The sequence below is a fragment of the Triticum aestivum genome, chromosome 4B, assembly GCF_018294505.1.
Source record: "Triticum aestivum cultivar Chinese Spring chromosome 4B, IWGSC CS RefSeq v2.1, whole genome shotgun sequence".
Taxonomy (NCBI): Eukaryota; Viridiplantae; Streptophyta; class Magnoliopsida; order Poales; family Poaceae; genus Triticum; species Triticum aestivum.
The window spans coordinates 192702719-192722101 of record NC_057804.1 but is presented as its reverse complement, the minus strand read 5'-3'; the positions used below and the strand labels follow the sequence as shown (position 1 = coordinate 192722101).

Here is a 19383-nt window from a genome sequence, read left to right as displayed (position 1 = left end):
TATGACCGAGGGTGTAATCTGTGGAGGGGGGCGCCGCACACGGCTAACAGATGTTGTTGTGTGTTCTAGGCACCCCCTCCCCATGTATATATAGGTGGGAGGGGAAGGGGAGCATCCTTGGGGCGCCCCAAGTAGGAGGAATCCTACTTGGGGGCCTCCTCCACCCTTTTCTCATTTTCGGAGTGGGGGAAGGAAAGAGGGGAGAGGGGGAAGGAATGGGGAATCCTATTCCCTCTATTTCCTTTCTTCCTCCCCTTTTCCTTTCTCCACTTAGGCCGGCCCATATGGGGGTGCACCAGCCCCTTGTGTCTGGTGCGTTTCCCCTCTTGGCCCATAAGGCCCATATCTTTTGTAGGGAGTGCCGGAACCCCTTTCGGTGACCCAATATGTACCCGGTACCCTCCGGAACACTTCTGGTGTCCGAATACTATCGTCCTATGTATCAATATTTACCTCTCAACCATTTCGAGACTCCTCTTCATGTCCGTGATCTCATCCGGGACTCCTAACAACATTCGGTCACCAAATCACATAACTCATATAATACAAAATCGTCATCGAACGTTAACTGTGCGGACCTTACGTGTTCGATAACTATGTAGACATGACCGAGACACCTCTTCGGTCAATAACCAATAGCGGAACCTAGATGCTCAGATTGGCTCCTACATATTCTACGAAGATCTTTATCGGTCGAACCGCTATGACAACAAACATTATTCCCTTTGTCCATCGGTATGTTACTTGCCCAAGATTCGATCGTCGGTATCTTCATACCTAGTTCAATCTCGTTACCGGCAAGTCTCTTTACCCATTCCATAATACATCATCCTGCAACTAACTAATTAGTCACTTTGCTTGCAAGGCTTATTATGGTGTGTATTGCCGAGAGGGCCCAGAGATACCTCTCCGATACTTGGAGTGACAAATCCTAATCTCGATATATGCCAACCCAACAAACACCTTCGGAGATACCTGTAGAGAATCTTTATAATCACCCAGTTACATTGTGATGTTTGATAGCACACAAGGCTTCTTCCAGTATCCGGGAGTTGCATAATCTCATAGTCGAAGGAATATGTATTTGACATGAAGAAAGCAATAGCAGTAAAACTGAACGATCATAATGTTAAGCTAATGAATGGGTCTTGTCCATCACATCATTCTCCTAATGATGTGATCCCGTTCATCAAATGACAACACATGTCTATGGTTAGGAAACTTAACCATCTTTAATTAACAAGCCAGTCTAGTAGAGGCTTAGTAGGGACACAGTGTTTTGTCCATGTATCCACACATGTATCAAGTTTCTAGTTAATACAATTATAGCATGAATAATAAACATTTACCATGATATAAGGAAATATAAAATAACAACTTTATATTGCCTCTAGGGCATATTTCCTTCTCGAAGTTGTTTGTTGAGTTGGCATAGATCAAGATTAGGATTTGTCACTCCGAGTTTCACAGAGGTATCTCTGGGACCTCTTGGTAATACACATCATAAGCTTGCAAGCAAATGACTAAGGAGTTAGTCATGAGGTGATGTATTATGGAACGAGTAAAGAGACTTGCCAGTAATGAGACTGAACTAGGTATGAAGATACCAATGATCGAATCTCGGACAAGTAACATACCGATGGACAAAGGGAATTACGTATGTTGTCATAACGGTTCGACCGATAAAGATCTTCGTAGAATATATAGGAGCCAATATGGGCATCCAGGTTCCGCTATTGGTTATTGACCGGAGAGGTGTCTCGGTCATGTCTACATAGTTTTAGAACCCGTAGGGTCCGCACGCTTAACATTCGATGTTGATTTGGTATTATATGAGTTCTGTGGTTTGGTGACTGAATGTTATTCGGAGTCCCGGATGAGATCATGGACATGAAGAGGAGCTCTGGAATGGTCCGAAGGTAAGATTGATATATAGGACGATGCTATTTGGTCTCCGGAATGGTTTTGGAATGCACCGAAAAGTTATCGGAATACCGAAAGTGGTTCCGGAGGCACCGGGAGTGTATAGGGCCTTGTTGGGCCATGTAGAGGGGAACACACCAGCCCACATGGGCTGGTGTGCCCCCTTGAGGAAGCCGCACCTAATACATGGTAAAGGGGGGCGCCACCCCCCTCTTACCATATCCCGGAGAAGGGAGGAAGGAAAGAAGGGGGTGCCTCCCCTCTTTCCTTCCCCTTGTGCCATTATTTCGCAGGGGGCGCACCAAAGGGAGGAGCCCTAGGGCTCCCGTCACACCTATTGGGGCGCCCTAGGGGCTGCCTCCCACAACTATATATATGTGGGGAGGGGTGCCACAGAAGACACAGCTTATTCCATGCTGTGTGTCGGCACCCTTCCGCCTCTAGTTTACTCCTCCGTTCTAGATCGTCGCAGTTCTTAGATGAAGCCCTGTAGGATTGCTTCACCACCAACGTCACCATGCCATTATGCTAACAGAACTCATCTACTACCTCGCCCTCTTGGTGGATCAAGATGGCAAGGACGACACCGAGCTGAATGTGTGCAGAACGCGGAGGTGCCGTGCATTCGGTACTTGATCGGGCGGATCGTGAAGGTGTACGACTACATCAACCGCGTTGAATAAACGCTTCCGCTTACGGTTTACGAGGGTACGTAGACACACTCTCTGTTAGGGAATGTAGTAATTTCAAAAAAAATCCATGACGTTCAAAACGTCGTTGAAGCCCCAGTTCCAAGCCGTAAAGCATGGCACACTGAACTATTGAGTAGTCATCAGCTTTGCTCTGCCAGACGTTCTTAACATCGTCAGTTGCATCAGCAGCAGGCCTGGCACCCAGCGGTGCTTCCAGGATGTAATTCTTCTGTGCAGCAATGAGGATAATCCTCAGGTTACGGACCCAGTCCGTGTAATTGCTACCATCATATTTCAACTTAGCTTTCTCAAGGAACGCATTAAAATTCAATGGAACAACAGCACGAGCCATCTATCTACATCAAACATAGACAAGCAAAATACTATCAGGTACTAAGTTCATGATAAATTTAAGTTCAATTAATCATATTACTTAAGAACTCCCACTTAGACAGAAATCTCTCTAGTCATCTAAGTGATCACGTGATCTAAATCAACTAAACCATGTCCGATCATCACGTGAGATGGAGTAGTTTCAATGGTGAACATCTCTATGTTGATCATATCTACTATATGATTCACATTTGACCTTTTGGTCTCCGTGTTCCGAGGCCATATCTGTATATGCTAGGCTCGTCAAGTTTAACCTGAGTATTCCGCGTGTGCAACTGTTTTGCACCCGTTGTATTTGAACGTAGAGCCTATCACACCCGATCATCACGTGGTGTCTCGGCACGAAGAACTTTCGCAAGGGTGCATACTCAGGAAGAACACTTCTTGATAATTTAGTGAGAGATCATCTTAAAATGCTACCGTCAATCAAAGCAAGATAAGATGCATAAAGGATAAACATCACATGCAATAAATATAAGTGATATGATATGGCCATCATCATCTTGCGCTTGTGATCTCCATCTCCGAAGCACCGTCGTGATCACCATCGTCACTGGCGCGACACCTTGATCTTCATCGTAGCATCGTTGTCGTTACGCTATCTATTGCTTCTATGACTATCGCTACCGCTTAGTGATAAAGTAAAGCAATTACAGGGCGTTTGCGTTTCATACAATAAAGCGACAACCATATGGCTCCTGCCAGTTGCCGATAACTTCGGTTACAAAACATGATCATCTCATACAATAAAATATAGCATCATGTCTTGACCATATCACATCACAACATGCCCTGCAAAAACAAGTTAGACGTCCTCTACTTTGTTGTTGCAAATTTTACGTGGCTGCTACGGGCTGAGCAAGAACCGTTCTTACCTACACATCAAAACCACAACGATAGTTCGTCAAGTTAGTGCTGTTTTAACCTTCACAAGGACCGGGCATAGCCACACTCTGTTCAACTAAAGTTGGAGAAAAATACACCCGCTAGTCACCTGTGTGCAAAGCACGGTGGTAAAACCAGTCTCGCGTAAGCGTACGCGTAATGTCGGTCCGGGCCACTTCATCCAACAATACCGCTGAACCAAAGTATGACATGCTGGTAAGCAGTATGACTTGTATCGCCCACAACTCACTTGTATTCTACTCGTGCATATAACATCAGCGCATAAAACCTAGGCTCGGATGCCACTGTTAGGGAACGTAGTAATTTCAAAAAAAATCCTACGCACACGCAAGATCATGGTGATGCATAGCAACGAGAGGAGAGAGTGGTGTCCACGTACCCTCGTAGACCGTAAGTGGAAGCGTTATGACAACCCGGTTGATGTAGTCGTACGTCTTCATGATCCGACTGATCCAAGCACCGAAGGCACCTCCGAGTTCAGCACACGTTCAGCTCGATGACGATCCCCGGACTCTGATCCAGCAGGGTGTCGGGGATGAGTTCCCTCAGCACGACGGCGTGCTGACGATGATGATGTTCTACCGACGCAGGGCTTCGCCTAAGCACCGCAACGATATGACCGAGATGGAATATGGTGGAGTGGGGCACCGCACACGGCTAAGGAAGGATCAGGATGATCAACTTGTGTGTCTAGAGGTGCCCCCCTGCCCCCGTATATAAAGGAGGGATGGGGGAGGTGCGGCCGGCCCCCTAGGAGTGCGCCTGGAGGAGTCCTACTCCCACCGGGAGTAGGACTCCCCCCTCTTGCCTTGGTGGAGAAGGAAAGGGGGGAGGGGAAAGAGGAAAGGGGGCGCCGCCCCCCCCTTCCTTGTCCTATTCGGACTTGGGGGGAGGGGGGCGCGGCCTGCCCTGGCCGGCCCTCCTCTTCTCCCTCATGGCCCATGTAGGCCCATTAACCCCCCCCCCCGGGGGGGGGGGGGTCCGGTAACCCCTCGGTACTCTGGTAAAATCCCGATTTCACCCGGAACGTTTCTGATATCCAAATATAGGCTTCCAATATATCAATCTTTATGTCTCGACCATTTCGAGACTCCTCGTCATGTCCTTGATCACATCCGGGACTCCGAACAACCTTTGGTACATCAAAACTTATAAACTCATAATAAAACTGTCATCGTAACGTTAAGCATGCGGACCCTACGGGTTCGAGAACTATGTAGACATGACCTAGAACTATTTCCGATCAATAACCAATAGCGGAACCTGGATGCTCATATTGGCTCCTACATATTCTACGAGGATCTTTATCGGTCAAACCGCATAACAACATACGTTGTTCCCTTTGTCAACGGTATGTTACTTGCTCGAGATTTGATCGTCGGTATCCAATACCTAGTTCAATCTCGTTACCGGCAAGTCTCTTTACTCTTTATGTAATGCATCATTCCATAACTAACTCATTAGCTACATTGCTTGCAAGGCTTATAGTGATGTGCATTACTGAGAGGGCCTAGAGATACCTCTCCGACAATCGGAGTGACAAATCCTAATCTCGAAATACGCCAACTCAACATGTACCTTTGGAGACACCTGTAGAGCTCCTTTATAATCACCCAGTTACGTTGTGACGTTTGGTAGCACACAAAGTGTTCCTCCGGTAAACGGGAGTTGCATAATCTCATAGTTGTAGGAACTTTGTATAAGTCATGAAGAAAGCAATAGCAACATACTAAACGATCAAGTGCTAGGTTAACGGAATGGGTCAAGTCAATCACATCATTCTCCTAATGATGTGATCCCGTTAATCAAATGACAACACATGTCTATGGTTAGGAAACATAACCATCATTGATTAATGAGCTAGTCAAGTAGAGGCATACTAGTGACATTAAGTTTGTCTATGTATTCACACATGTATTATGTTTCCGGTTAATACAATTCTAGCATGAATAATAAACATTTATCATGATATGAGGAAATAAATAATAACTTTATTATTGCCTCTAGGGCATATTTCCTTCAGTCTCCCACTTGCACTAGAGTCAATAATCTAGATTACACAGTAATGATTCTAACACCCATGGAGTCTTGGTGTTGATCATGTTTTGCTCGTGGAAGAGGCTTAGTCAACGGGTCTGCAACATTCAGATCCGTATGTATCTTGCAAATCTCTATGTCTCCCACCTGGACTTGGTCCCGGATGGAATTGAAGCGTCTCTTGATATGCTTGGTCCTCTTGTGAAATCTGGATTCCTTTGCCAAGGCAATTGCACCAGTATTGTCACAGAAGATCTTCATTGGTCCCGATGCATTAGGTATGACACCTAGATCAGAAATGAAATCCTTCATCCAGACTCCTTCATTTGCTGCTTCCGAAGCAGCTATGTTCTCTGCTTCGCATGTAGATCCCGCCACGACGCTTTGTTTAGAACTGCACCAACTTACAACTCCATCGTTTAATAAAAACACATATCCGATTTGCGATTTAGAATCGTCCGGATCAGTGTCAAAGCTTGCATCGACGTAACCATTTACGACTAGCTCTTTGTCACCTCCATAAACGAGAAACATATCCTTAGTCCTTTTCAGGTATTTCAGGATGTTCTTGACCGATGTCTAGTGATCCACTCCTGGATTACTTTGGTACCTACCTGCCAAGCTTATTGCTAAGCATACGTCAGGTCTGGTACACAGCATTGCATACATGATAGATCCTATTGCCGAAGCATAGGGAACATCTTTCATTTTCTCTCTATCTTCTGCGGTGGTCGGGCATTGAGTCTGACTCAACTTCACACCTTGTAATACAGGCAAGAACCCTTTATTTGCCTGATCCATTTTGAACTTTTTCAAAACTTTATCAAGGTATGTGCTTTGTGAAAGTCCAATTAAGCGTCTTGATCTATCTCTATAGATCTTGATTCCCAATATGTAAGCAGCTTCACCGAGGTCATTCATCGAAAAACTTTTATTCAAGTATCCCTTTATTCTATCCAGAAATTCTATATCATTTCCAATTAACAATATGTCATCTACATATAATATCAGAAATGCTACAGAGCTCCCACTCACTTTCTTGTAAATACAGGCTTCTCCAAAAGTCTGTATAAAACCATATGCTTTGATCACACTATCAAAGCATTTATTCCAACTCCGAGATGCTTGCACCAGTCCATAAATGGATCGCTGGAGCTTGCACACTTTGTTAGCACCTTTTGGATCGACAAAACCTTCTGGTTGCATCATATACAACTCTTCTTCCAGAAATCCATTCAGGAATGCAGTTTTGACATCCATTTGCCAAATTTCATAATCATAAAATGCGGCAATTGCTAACATGATTCGGACAGACTTAAGCATCGCTACGGGTGAGAAAGTCTCATCGTAGTCAACCCCTTGTACTTGTCGAAAACCTTTCGCAACAAGTCGAGCTTTGTAGACAGTCACATTACCATCAGCGTCAGTCTTCTTCTTTAAAATCCATTTATTCTCAATGGCTTGCCGATCATTGGGCAAGTCAACCAAAGTCCATACTTTGTTCTCATACATGGATCCCATCTCAGATTTCATGGCTTCTAACCATTTTGCGGAATCTGGGCTCATCATCACTTCCTCATAGTTCGTAGGTTCGTCATGGTCAAGTAACATGACTTCCAGAATAGGATTGCCGTACCACTCTGATGCGGATCTAACTCTGGTAGACCTATGAGGTTCAGTAGAAACTTGATCTGAAGTTTCATGATCAATATCATTAGCTTCCTCACTAATTGGTGTAGTCGTCACAGGAACCGGTTCTTGTGATGAACTACTTTCCAACAAGGGAGCAGGTATAGTTACCTCATCAAGTTCTACTTTCCTCCCACTCACTTCTTTCGAGAGAAACTCCTTCTCTAGAAAGGATCCGAATTTAGCAACAAAAATCTTGCCCTCAGATCTGTGATAGAAGGTGTACCCAATAGTCTCTTTTGGGTATCCTATGAAGACACATTTCTCCGATTTGGGTTCGAGCTTATCTAGTTGAAGTTTCTTCACATAAGCATCGCAGACCCAAACTTTAAGAAACGACAACTTTGGTTTCTTGCCAAACCACAGTTCATAAGGTGTCGTCTTAACGGATTTTGATGGTGCCCTATTTAACGTGAATGCGGCCGTCTCTAAAGCATAACCCCAAAACGATAGTGGTAAATCGGTAAGAGACATCATAGATCGCACCATATCCAGTAAAGTACGATTACGACGTTCGGACACACCATTTCGTTGTGGTGTTTCGGGTGGCGTGAGTTGTGAAACTATTCCACATTGTTTCTAATGTAAGCCAAACTTGTAACTCAAATATTCTCCTCCACGATCAGATCGTAGAAATTTTATTTTCTTGTTACGATGATTTTCCACTTCACTATGAAATTCTTTGAACTTTTCAAATGTTTCAGACTTGTGTTTCATCAAGTAGATATACCCATATCTGCTCAAATCATCTGTGAAGGTGAGAAAATAACGATACCCGTCGCGAGCCTCAATATTCATTGGACCACATATATCAGTATGTATGATTTCCAACAAATCAGTTGCTCGCTCCATAGTTCCGGAGAACGGCGTTTTAGTCATCTTGCCCATGAGGCACGGTTCGCAAGTACCAAGTGATTCATAATCAAGTGATTCCAAAAGTCCATCAGTATGGAGTTTCTTCATGCGCTTTACACTGATATGACCTAAACGGTAGTGCCACAAATAAGTTGCACTATCATTATCAACTCTTCATCTTTTGGCTTCAACATTATGAATATGTGTATCACTACTATCGAGATTTAATAAAAATAGACCACTCTTCAAGGGTGCATGACCATAAAAGATATTACTCATATAAATAGAACAACCATTATTCTCTGATTTAAATGAATAACCGTCTCGCATCAAACAAGATCCAGATATAATGTTCATGCTCAACGCTGGCACCAAATAACAATTATTTAGGTCTAAAACTAATCCCGATGGTAGATGTAGAGGTAGCGAGCCGACCGCGATCACATCGATTTTGGAATCATTTCCCACGCGCATCGTCACCTCGTCCTTAGCCAATCTTCGCTTAATCCGTAGTCCCTGTTTCGAGTTGCAAATATTAGCAACAGAACCAGTATCAAATACCCAGGTGCTACTGCGAGCATTAGTAAGGTACACATCAATAACATGTATATCACATATACCTTTGTTCACTTTGCCATCCTTCTTATCCGCCAAATACTTGGGGCAGTTCCGCTTCCAGTGTCCAGTCTGCTTGCAGTAGAAGCACTCAGTCTCAGGCTTAGGTCTAGACTTGGGTTTCTTCTCTTGAGCAGCAACTTGTTTGCTGTTCTTCTTGAAGTTCCCCTTCTTCTTCCCTTTGCCCATTTTCTTGAAACTGGTGGTCTTATTGACCATCAACACTTGATGCTCCTTCTTGATTTCTACCTCCGCAGCCTTTAGCATTGCGAAGAGCTCGGGAATAGTCTTGTCCATCCCTTGCATATTATAGTTCATCACAAAGCTCTTGTAGCTTGGTGGCAGTGATTGAAGAATTCTGTCAATGACACTATCATCAGGAAGATTAACTCCCAGTTGAATCAAGTGATTATTATGCCCCAGACATTTTGAGTATGTGTTCACTGACAGAACTATTCTCCTCCATCTTACAGCTATAGAACTTACTGGAGACTTCATATCTCTCAATCCGGGCATTTGCTTGAAAAATTAACTTCAACTCCTGGAACATCTCATATGTTCCATGACGTTCAAAACATCATTGAAGCCCCGGTTCCAAGCCGTAAAGCATGGCACACTGAACTATCGAGTAGTCATCATCTTTGCTCTGCCAGATGTTCTTAACATCGTCAGTTGCATCAACAGCAGGCCTAGCACCCAGTGGTGCTTCCAGGACGTAATTCTTCTGTGCAGCAATGAGGATAATCCTCAGGTTATGGACCCAGTCCGTGTAATTGCTACCATCATATTTCAACTTAGCTTTCTCAAGGAACGCATTAAAATTCAATGGAACAACAGCACGAGCCATCTATCTACATCAAACATAGACAAGCAAAATACTATCAGGTACTAAGTTCATGATAAATTTAAGTTCAATTAATCATATTACTTAAGAACTCCCACTTAGACAGACATCTCTCTAGTCATCTAAGTGATCACGTGATCCAAATCAACTAAACCATGTTCGGTCATCACGTGAGATGGAGTAGTTTCAATGGTGAACATCTCTATGTTGATCATATCTACTATATGATTCACGTTTGACCTTTCGGTCTCCGTGTTTCGAGGCCATATCTGTATATGCTAGGCTCGTCAAGTTTAACCTGAGTATTCCGCGTGTGCAACTGTTTTGCACCCGTTGTATTTGAACGTAGAGCCTATCACACCCGATCATCACGTGGTGTCTCAGAACGAAGAACTTTCGCAAGGGTGCATACTCAGGGAGAACACTTCTTGATAATTTAGTGAGAGATCATCTTAAAATGCTACCGTCAATCAAAGAAAGATAAGATGCATAAAGGATAAACATCACATGCAATCAATATAAGTGATATGATATGGCCATCATCATCTTGTGCTTGTGATCTCCATCTCCGAAGCACCGTCGTGATCACCATCATCACTGGCGCGACACCTTGATCTTCATCATAGCATCGTTGTTGTTACGGTATCTATTTCTTCTACGACTATCGCTACCGCTTAGTGATAAAGTAAAGCAATTACAGGGTGTTTGCATTTCATACAATAAAGCGACAACCATATGGCTGCTGCCAGTTGCCGATAACTTCGGTTACAAAACATGATCATCTCATACAATAAAATATAGCATCACGTCTTGACCATATCACATCACAACATGCCTTGCAAAAACAAGTTAGACGTCCTCTACTTTGTTGTTGCAAATTTTACGTGGCTGCTACGGGCTGAGCAAGAACCGTTCTTACCTACACATCAAAACCACAACGATAGTTCGTCAAGTTAGTGCTGTTTTAACCTTCGCAAGGACCGGGTGTAGCCACACTCTGTTCAACTAAAGTTGGAGAAAAAGACACCCGCTAGTCACCTGTGTGCAAAGCACGGCAGTAAAACCAGTCTCGCGTAAGCGTACGCGTAATGTCGGTCCGGGACGCTTCATCCAACAATACCGCTGAACCAAAGTATGACATGTTGGTAAGCAGTATGACTTGTATCGCCCACAACTCACTTGTGTTCTACTCGTGCATATAACATCAACGCATAAAACCTAGGCTCGGATGCCACTGTTAGGGAACATAGTAATTTCAAAAAAATTCCTACGCACACGCAAGATCATGGTGATGCATAGCAACGAGAGGGGAGAGTGTTGTCCACATACCCTCGTAGACCGTAAGCGGAAGCGTTATGACAAGGCGGTTGATGTAGTCGTACGTCTTCACGATCCGACCGATCCAAGCACCGAACGTACGACACCTTTGAGTTCAGCACACGTTCAGCTCGATGACGATCCCCAGACTCCGATCCAGCAGGGTGTCGGGGATGAGTTCCGTCAGCACGACGGCGTGGTGACGATGATGATGTTCTACCGACGCAGGGCTTCGCCTAAGCACCGCAACGATATGACCGAGGTGGAATATGGTGGAGGGGGGCACCGCACACGGCTAAGGAACGATCACGATGATCAACTTGTGTGTCTAGAGGTGCCCCTGCCCCCGTATATAAAGGAGGGAGGGGGAGGTGCGGCCGGCCCCCTAGGGGTGCGCCTGGAGGAGTCCTACTCCCACCGGGAGTAGGACTCCCCCCTCTTGCCTTGGTGGAGAAGGAAAGGGGGGAGGGGAAAGAGGAAAGGGGGGCGCCGCCCCCTTCCTTATCCTATTCAGACTAGGGGGAGGGGGCGCGCGGCCTGCCCTCCTCTTCTCCCTCATGGCCCATGTAGGCCCATTAACCCCCGGGGGGGTTCCGGTAACCCCCCGGTACTCCGGTAAAATCCCAATTTCACCCGGAACATTTCCGATATCCAAATATAGGCTTCCAATATATCAATATTTATGTCTCGACCATTTCGAGACTCCTCGTCATGTCCGTGATCACATCAGGGACTCCGAACAACCTTCGGTACATCAAAACTTATAAACTCATAATAGAACTGTCATCGTAACGTTAAGCGCGCAGACCCTACGGGTTCGAGAACTATGTAGACTTGACCTAGAACTATTTCCGGTCAATAACCAATAGCGGAACCTGGATGCTCATATTGGCTCCTACATATTCTACGAAGATCTTTATCGGTCAAACCGCATAACAACATACGTTGTTACCTTTGTCATCGGTATGTTAGTTGCCCGAGATTTGATCGTCGGTATCCAATACCTAGTTCAATCTCGTTACCGGCAAGTCTCTTTACTTGTTACGTAATGCATCATTCCGTAACTAACTCATTAGCTACATTGCTTGCAAGGCTTATAGTGATGTGCATTACCGAGAGGGCCCAGAGATACCTCTCCGACAATCGGAGTGACAAATCCTAATCTCAAAATACGCCAACTCAACATGTACCTTTGGAGACACCTGTAGAGCTCCTTTATAATCACCCAGTTACGTTGTGACGTTTGGTAGCACACAAAGTGTTCCTCCGGTAAACGGGAGTTGCATAATCTCATAGTTGTAGGAACTTTGTATAAGTCATGAATAAAGCAATAGCAACATACTAAACGATCAAGTGCTAGGCCAATGGAATGGGTCAAGTCAATCACATCATTCTCCTAATGATGTGATCCCGTTAATCAAATGACAACACATGTCTATGGTTAGGAAACATAACCATCATTGATTAATGAGCTAGTCAAGTAGAGGCATACTAGTGACATTAAGTTTGTCTATATATTCACACATGTATTATGTTTCCGGTTAATACAATTCTAGCATGAATAATAAACATTTATCATGATATGAGGAAATAAATAATAACTTTATTATTGCCTCTAGGGCATATTTCCTTCACTGTCCCCTTCGTTGCTATGCATCTCCATGGATATATCATTGCGTGTGCATAGAATTTTTTTTGTTTTCCATGCAACGTTCCCCAACAAGGGGGGGCTACGAGGGGCCCACAAGCATGCAAGGCGCCCCCCTTGGGGGGCACCCTGTGAGCTTGTGGCCCACTCATAGCTCTCCCGGCCTCCTCCGGAAGCTTCGTGGTTGTCTTCTGGTCCAGGAAAAATCCTCAAAAGTTTCGTTCCGTTTGGTATTGATTTTCTGTAAAAGACAAAAACAAGGTAAAAAACAACAACTGACACTGGGCACTAGGTTAATAGCTTAGTCCCAAAAATGATATAAAATAGCATATTAATGCATATAAAACATTCAAGATGGATAATATAATAGCATGGAACAATAAAAAGTTATAGATACGTATCACATGCCATATTACTATTGTTTTAGTGCCTCCACATGTTTGCGTCATGAAATACCTTTCACTGTTACAAATATATGTGTGCAACAACGCGTGCAATGGATGCTCTAGTATACACATAACATGAGTAGGGTTTTACCTCTATCAGAGGGCCCGAACCTGGGTAAACTCGCCTCATTATCCCTCCCGGACCTAATCACCACGCCGGGATAACCTACCAAGGGATCTATTGAAATCATCTCCGACACTCCCGGACTCCTAGATGTTGAAAAGACGGGAGTTGCTACTTTGGTGATTTGTGTATTGACCTTTCCACCATAGTAACCGCATGTAAGCGAATGGCATTCCACATTTCTACCGTCGGTATGCACTAAAAGCAAAGATACATTGTGTCCTCTATCGCTTGATGACAAATTGGACATTGTCCATCCAATCCAACGTGGAGATTGCATAAGATTGATTTCAGTGGAAGAAGACCACGAAATTCCCTTCACCCAAATATCTTTATTTTGCTTCGTATGTTCAGTTTCAAAAAAGGCTCCACGCTGGATTGGTGTGAGATGTTCCTTATCCATTCTCCCTAGGGTTACCTCCACTGAACTGATGTTCCCTTTCTCTATGGTATGTTGCATAGGCCGTGAAATTCTAGTTTTGGTATAGTGCCATGCCATGAAATCTTGAAAGGCATTTACATTGAGTAGAATATGTAGTATACATCATGCACCAATTAGTAGAAAGATTGGGTTGACTATATCAAGATCCCATGTTCCATAGTTGGGTCAATCAAATCGCTGCTAGTAATCACTTTAAGAGTGGAGCTTGAAGGAATCAATGCATCTTCCCATATATTTATATTTTCTCCATTACCAACTTGAAAAATGCCCCTCCCCCTCTCGAATGCTTGGGTTCTAGCAACAATATTTAGCCGCATGAAATAAGAAATCATATTTGGTCCAATATTAAGAAGGCTACCATCTGTATAGTACTTGGCACAAAAAATACAAGCAAACAATGAGTCTAGTGAATCTAGCAGACGCCAAACTTGCTTTGCATGCATAACTAAAATTGAAGAATAGAAAACGTGAAAACCCATACCACCTTCACTCTTGGGTAGGCAAGCTTCCACCAGGCAGTCCAATGCATTTTCTTTCCTTGATCACAACCTACTCACCAAAACTTAGAGATTGCATCCGTCATTTTCGTTACAAACACTTTTAGGTAACTTGAAAACCGACATGCCAAAAACTGAAATTGATTGTGCAACACCTTTAATTGAAATTTCATTTCCTCCAATTGACAACATTTCTCTTTCCACCCTCGCAATCTCATACAAATTATCTCTATGAAGTTCCTAAAGCAATCACTCAGGTTAGCCTCAACTAACGTCGATAAACCAAGATATTTATCAGAGAGTACCTTAGTGTTAATATTAAGATTTCTACAAATCCCCGCTTTCAAACCCACATTGGTATTAGTGCTAGAAAAAAGTTTGATTTCTTCACAGTCATCAATTGTCCCAAATTTGTACAATACCTATCGAGAGCTTCTTGTGGCGAAGTGGCTTTACTCAAATATGTTTTCATGAGAATTAGAGAATCATCAGCAAAACAATGGGTGAAAATGACGTTACATTTTCTACATGCTCTGACATCATCCATGTCACCAGCTTCCTCTGCATACAATGAATATAAATAAGGGGAGAGGGGATTCCCTTGTCGAAGCCCTCCGAAGAAAAAAAAATACCCTTCACTTTCATGATCATTGATCCTTATCGTGTATTTAACCGATCGATACAAGCCATCATCAATTTTACCCATGCCATATCAAACCCCATCTTAATCATCATGTTCGCCGAGAAAACCTAACGTAGTCATACGTCTCATGCATGTCAAGCTTAATTGCACATAAATCTTCTTTCCCCTCTCTTGTTCTTCACGAAAACTCACAACACGTCCATAAAACTACTCTTTAGTTACACTCGTTGATTCATAATCACAAACCCGTGTATCATAAAACTAACTAGCTTTTCGTCCGCTCCTCCTGACTATGATCATGGAAACACGCTTAAATTAAACATTCATCATGCATCGTACGCAGTCATACGCACCTTGTTTTCTTTTTCCGGTGACATCAAAGACACCGCAAAAAAAGAAAGAAAAAAGACACACCTATACGGATGCACAAATACTCAAAGCCTGTCTCTCCCATCTAGCCATCTCCCTCTCCTCTTCCTCCCCCGGCGTCTCCTTCCTTGCGTTGGCCCTTGCTTCCCTCACGAAGCCATACCGTACACGCTCGTCGTCCCCAGCAACTCTCCATGCCCTGCACCCTCTGCATGCCGAGCGACTGCGCGGGCCCCGCCACCGCCACCTCGCCGCTGACGCAGTCGTGACACCCGCTGCGCTGTTCCCCCGGTGTCCACCCCACCCCTGGTTCCTGATTTCACCAGGTCCCATCAGATTACTCGCTCTTCCTGATTCATCCGGTCCGAGAGTCCGTGTTCGTCATGGCGCCGCTTCGCGGGGCCAAGCGCCGCAAGAAGGCGGCCGCGGAGAAGAAGGCCGCAATGGCGGCAGCGGCGGCGGGGCAGGGTGCGCCTGGCGGCGACTGGTGGGATGGCTTCTGCATGCGGATGGCAGGTGCGTTCCTCTTCGGTGCTCGCGGCCATACGTCTCGACGAGATTTGTTTGTGCAGATTCTGTGCCTCGCGAGCATTTGTTTTCTTTCTTTTTGTCATGTTACTTAGATCTAATTATGTCTCGGGCTTAAATTCTTGGGACTAATCTCGTGGCCTATCGATCTTGTTAGAAGCTACTCCTGATAAATGCGATGGTACTGCACAGGTTGGAACAATGCCACTGGCTCAGTAGTTGCTGAGCAGGGTGTCATGTTGAGCACCGATGTCGCATCGTGGTAGACCAACGGCGATGCTTCAGTTTTAGGTCTGATTTTAGAATGGGTCATCGGTTGCGCAAACTCAGCTTTCAGTTGTGGGCCTGTGTTCTGATTACTGATTACTGGGCAGTCATCCGATGTTGGGTCGTCTAACGAATTTGGTACACTTTTAGTGCAAATGATAGTTCATTTCATTACGTATTCTAGTCAGTGCTTCAATGTTCTCCATCCAAGCTAATTGAGAATCTTGCTTCATATTCCATTAATTCAGAGCCCGTTTAACAGCACAACATATTTTGAACAAGAGTCCATGTGAATTCATTTATTTGCTGTACGGAAAAGCTCCTGCTCTTGGGTATCAGTGTCAAATGAACTTTTTATTTTGGGTCTAACTTTTACCTTAAATTTAACTAAGAAACTATGAATTATATGTAACAAAAAAAAAATATCATTGGAATCTTTTTCCGAATACGAAAGCAATAGTTCACTTTTTGTAGCATACAACTTATATTTTGCTAATCAAATTCATGGTCAAAAATTGATCCAAAGTACGTGGGGGCCTTACATACCTGACAGGAGGGAGTAGTTTTAACTCATTTTAGATGATAGGACATTGCATTTGTTTAATTGTTTCCTGGGCACTTGTGTTGTTGCACATATTTTCTTAAAAGTTACAAAATTCTCATTTCCTAACTAAGTGAAGTAAAATATGGCACTCCACAGGGAGTCTCTTTGCTATTTCTGACTATCTTTGGAAGGAGATGACTCCTAAGTAAACACCGGCAAACCTCAAAACTTATTTCTGGGCTATCTTTTGGAGATCAAACATTCTTTTCCTGATTTTTTTTAGTTTACTGCAAACAAGTTCAAGTAGCAACTTGATGTTTCATTCAAGTTACTACTTGGTATAAGATGCATTTTGTGCAATATAGAATCGTCAACTGACATGGCTGACATATAGTACTTGTTGAAGTGGAGCAAGTTTGTGAGTTTCATTTTTACGCTGGTACTAAATGTGAAACTTTAGTTTTAACAAGTACTAGTTGTATAGCCCTTGCCAAAAAGATAATATTAGTTGTATGGGCTGTGTAATGGCTATATCTTGATTTGATCTCCACCTGACAAAAAGCTTAATGTGCAAGTTTATTGAATATATAGAACAGCATTTAATTATGAATCCATATGCTATTGATGGAATCTATTTTAACACTATCATAATACTAAGTTCTGGGTTTTGTAACCAGTTTTACATTTTCTTCTCAGGAACCTTATCCTCTGCGGAGGACGCACACAGATTTGAGTCTCTCTTCAAAATGCCCAGAAAAACTTTCAACTATGTTTGCAGCTTGGTAAAAGATGATATGATGGTAAGGGCTAGTAGCTACACCTTTATTGATGGGACAGTGCTGTCTTTAGAAGATCGAGTAGCTGTTGCTCTGAGAAGGTTGAACTCTGGTGGGTCGCTGGTGACCGTAGGAACCTCTGTTGGTGTGAACCACTCGACTGTCTCTCTGATAACTTGGAGATTTGTTGAAGCTGTGGAGGCATGAGCAGGCCACCACTTACGCTGGCCAGACTCGGATGAGATGGCGATGATCAAATCCAAGTTTGAGAAGATCCATGGTTTGCCAAACTGCTGTGGTGTAGTAGACACAACTCACATCATTATGTGTCTCTCTTCAGCTGAACCAAACTGCAAGGTGTGGCTAGACCACGAGAAGAATTACAGCATGGTATTGCAGGCTGTCATTGATCCTGATATGAGGTTCACAGACATTGTAACCGGTTGGCCAGGTAGCATGAAAGAGTCGAGTATTTTACACAGCTCTGGTCTCTTCAGGCTGTGCGAGAACGGTGCACGGTTGAATGGCAGCAAACTGACGGTATCAGACGGGTCAGAAGTTGGGGAATACATAATTGGTGATGCAGGATACCCTCTTCTCCCGTGGCTGTTCACTCCTTACCAGGAGAATGACCTCTCAGAATTGAAAGTGGAATTCAATAAGAGACACTCTGCAGCCAGAACAGTCGCGCTGAAGGCGCTGGCGAGGTTCAAGGACACATGGAAGTTCCTGCAGGGAGAGATGTGGCGCCCCGACAAGCATAAGCTGCCTCGGATAATCCATGTGTGCTGTCTGTTGCATAACATAGTGATAGACATGGAGGAGGATGCAGCCATGGACGACGCTTATATATCAGACGATCATGACGCTAATTACAGGCAGCAAGTGTGCCAGTTATCAGATGAGAAGGCTGTCAGGATGAGAGACAAACTGTCCGAGCACTTGAACAGCAGTTGACAGAAGAGCTCGATGAAGAATTGAATGTAGGTGCTGCTGTTGATTCCGTCCGTTGCAGGCTTGCAGCTTAGGCTTTGGCTGCATAGTTTTGCAGAGTTTTGGCCAATCTTGACTGATGAAACTCGGTTGTAATCTTAGAGCCGTAGTCCATGCCAATTCGATCTGGCTCATTTGATTTTTTTTTATCATCTTGTTGGTGCTCAATGAATAGTACTCTTTACAAGATCGACTATCAACTGTCCCTTTCGGCAGGCGTTTGGAAGCAGCATCAAACATATTCCCTCCGTTCACAAATATAATATGGTTTGGATACTTCAATATAGATTACATGCGGACTGAAATGAGTGAATAAACACAATAAAACGTGTCAATACATCTGATTCAGAAAAAGTTAGAACATCTTATATTTGTGAACGGAGGGAGTAGTTTACAAGCAACAGAAATTTGTATGGCTCTTTGATTCGTTTGATTACAATTTCATAGGGAAAACGTCAGATTACAAAGAAAAAAAATTGTGATTACAAATTTACAACGTCGCCCATCTTGAATCGTACTTTTAAGGTCTCCTTTAGTTTGTAGGAAATCTGTAGGGTAGGATTTCTGAAGAAAAATTTTCTTTAGAGTTCTTTAGTTTTTAGGAATGGATTTCTATTGCTATGTAAGATGGTTTCTATCCTTCACATTTCAAGGGGAAGAAAATATTAGCTCAGACCTAATGGAAAATTTTCTATGCTATAAACCAAGTGACATCTCTTATTCTATAGGAACTGAGATACATGTCATCTTATTTTCTATGACTTCCGTATTTTTTATGATTTATCTATCCTATGAACCAAAGAAGGCCTAAGGGGCTCTTTGATTCAAAGGATTT

The 19383-nt window shown here is 43.6% G+C and overlaps 1 pseudogene; it reads left to right on the top strand.

Annotated features, from left to right (window-relative positions):
• The first annotated feature begins 15496 nt into the window (after positions 1-15496).
• On the top strand, positions 15497-18806 carry LOC123091773 (protein ALP1-like; annotated as a pseudogene).
• Positions 18807-19383: the final 577 nt, after the last annotated feature.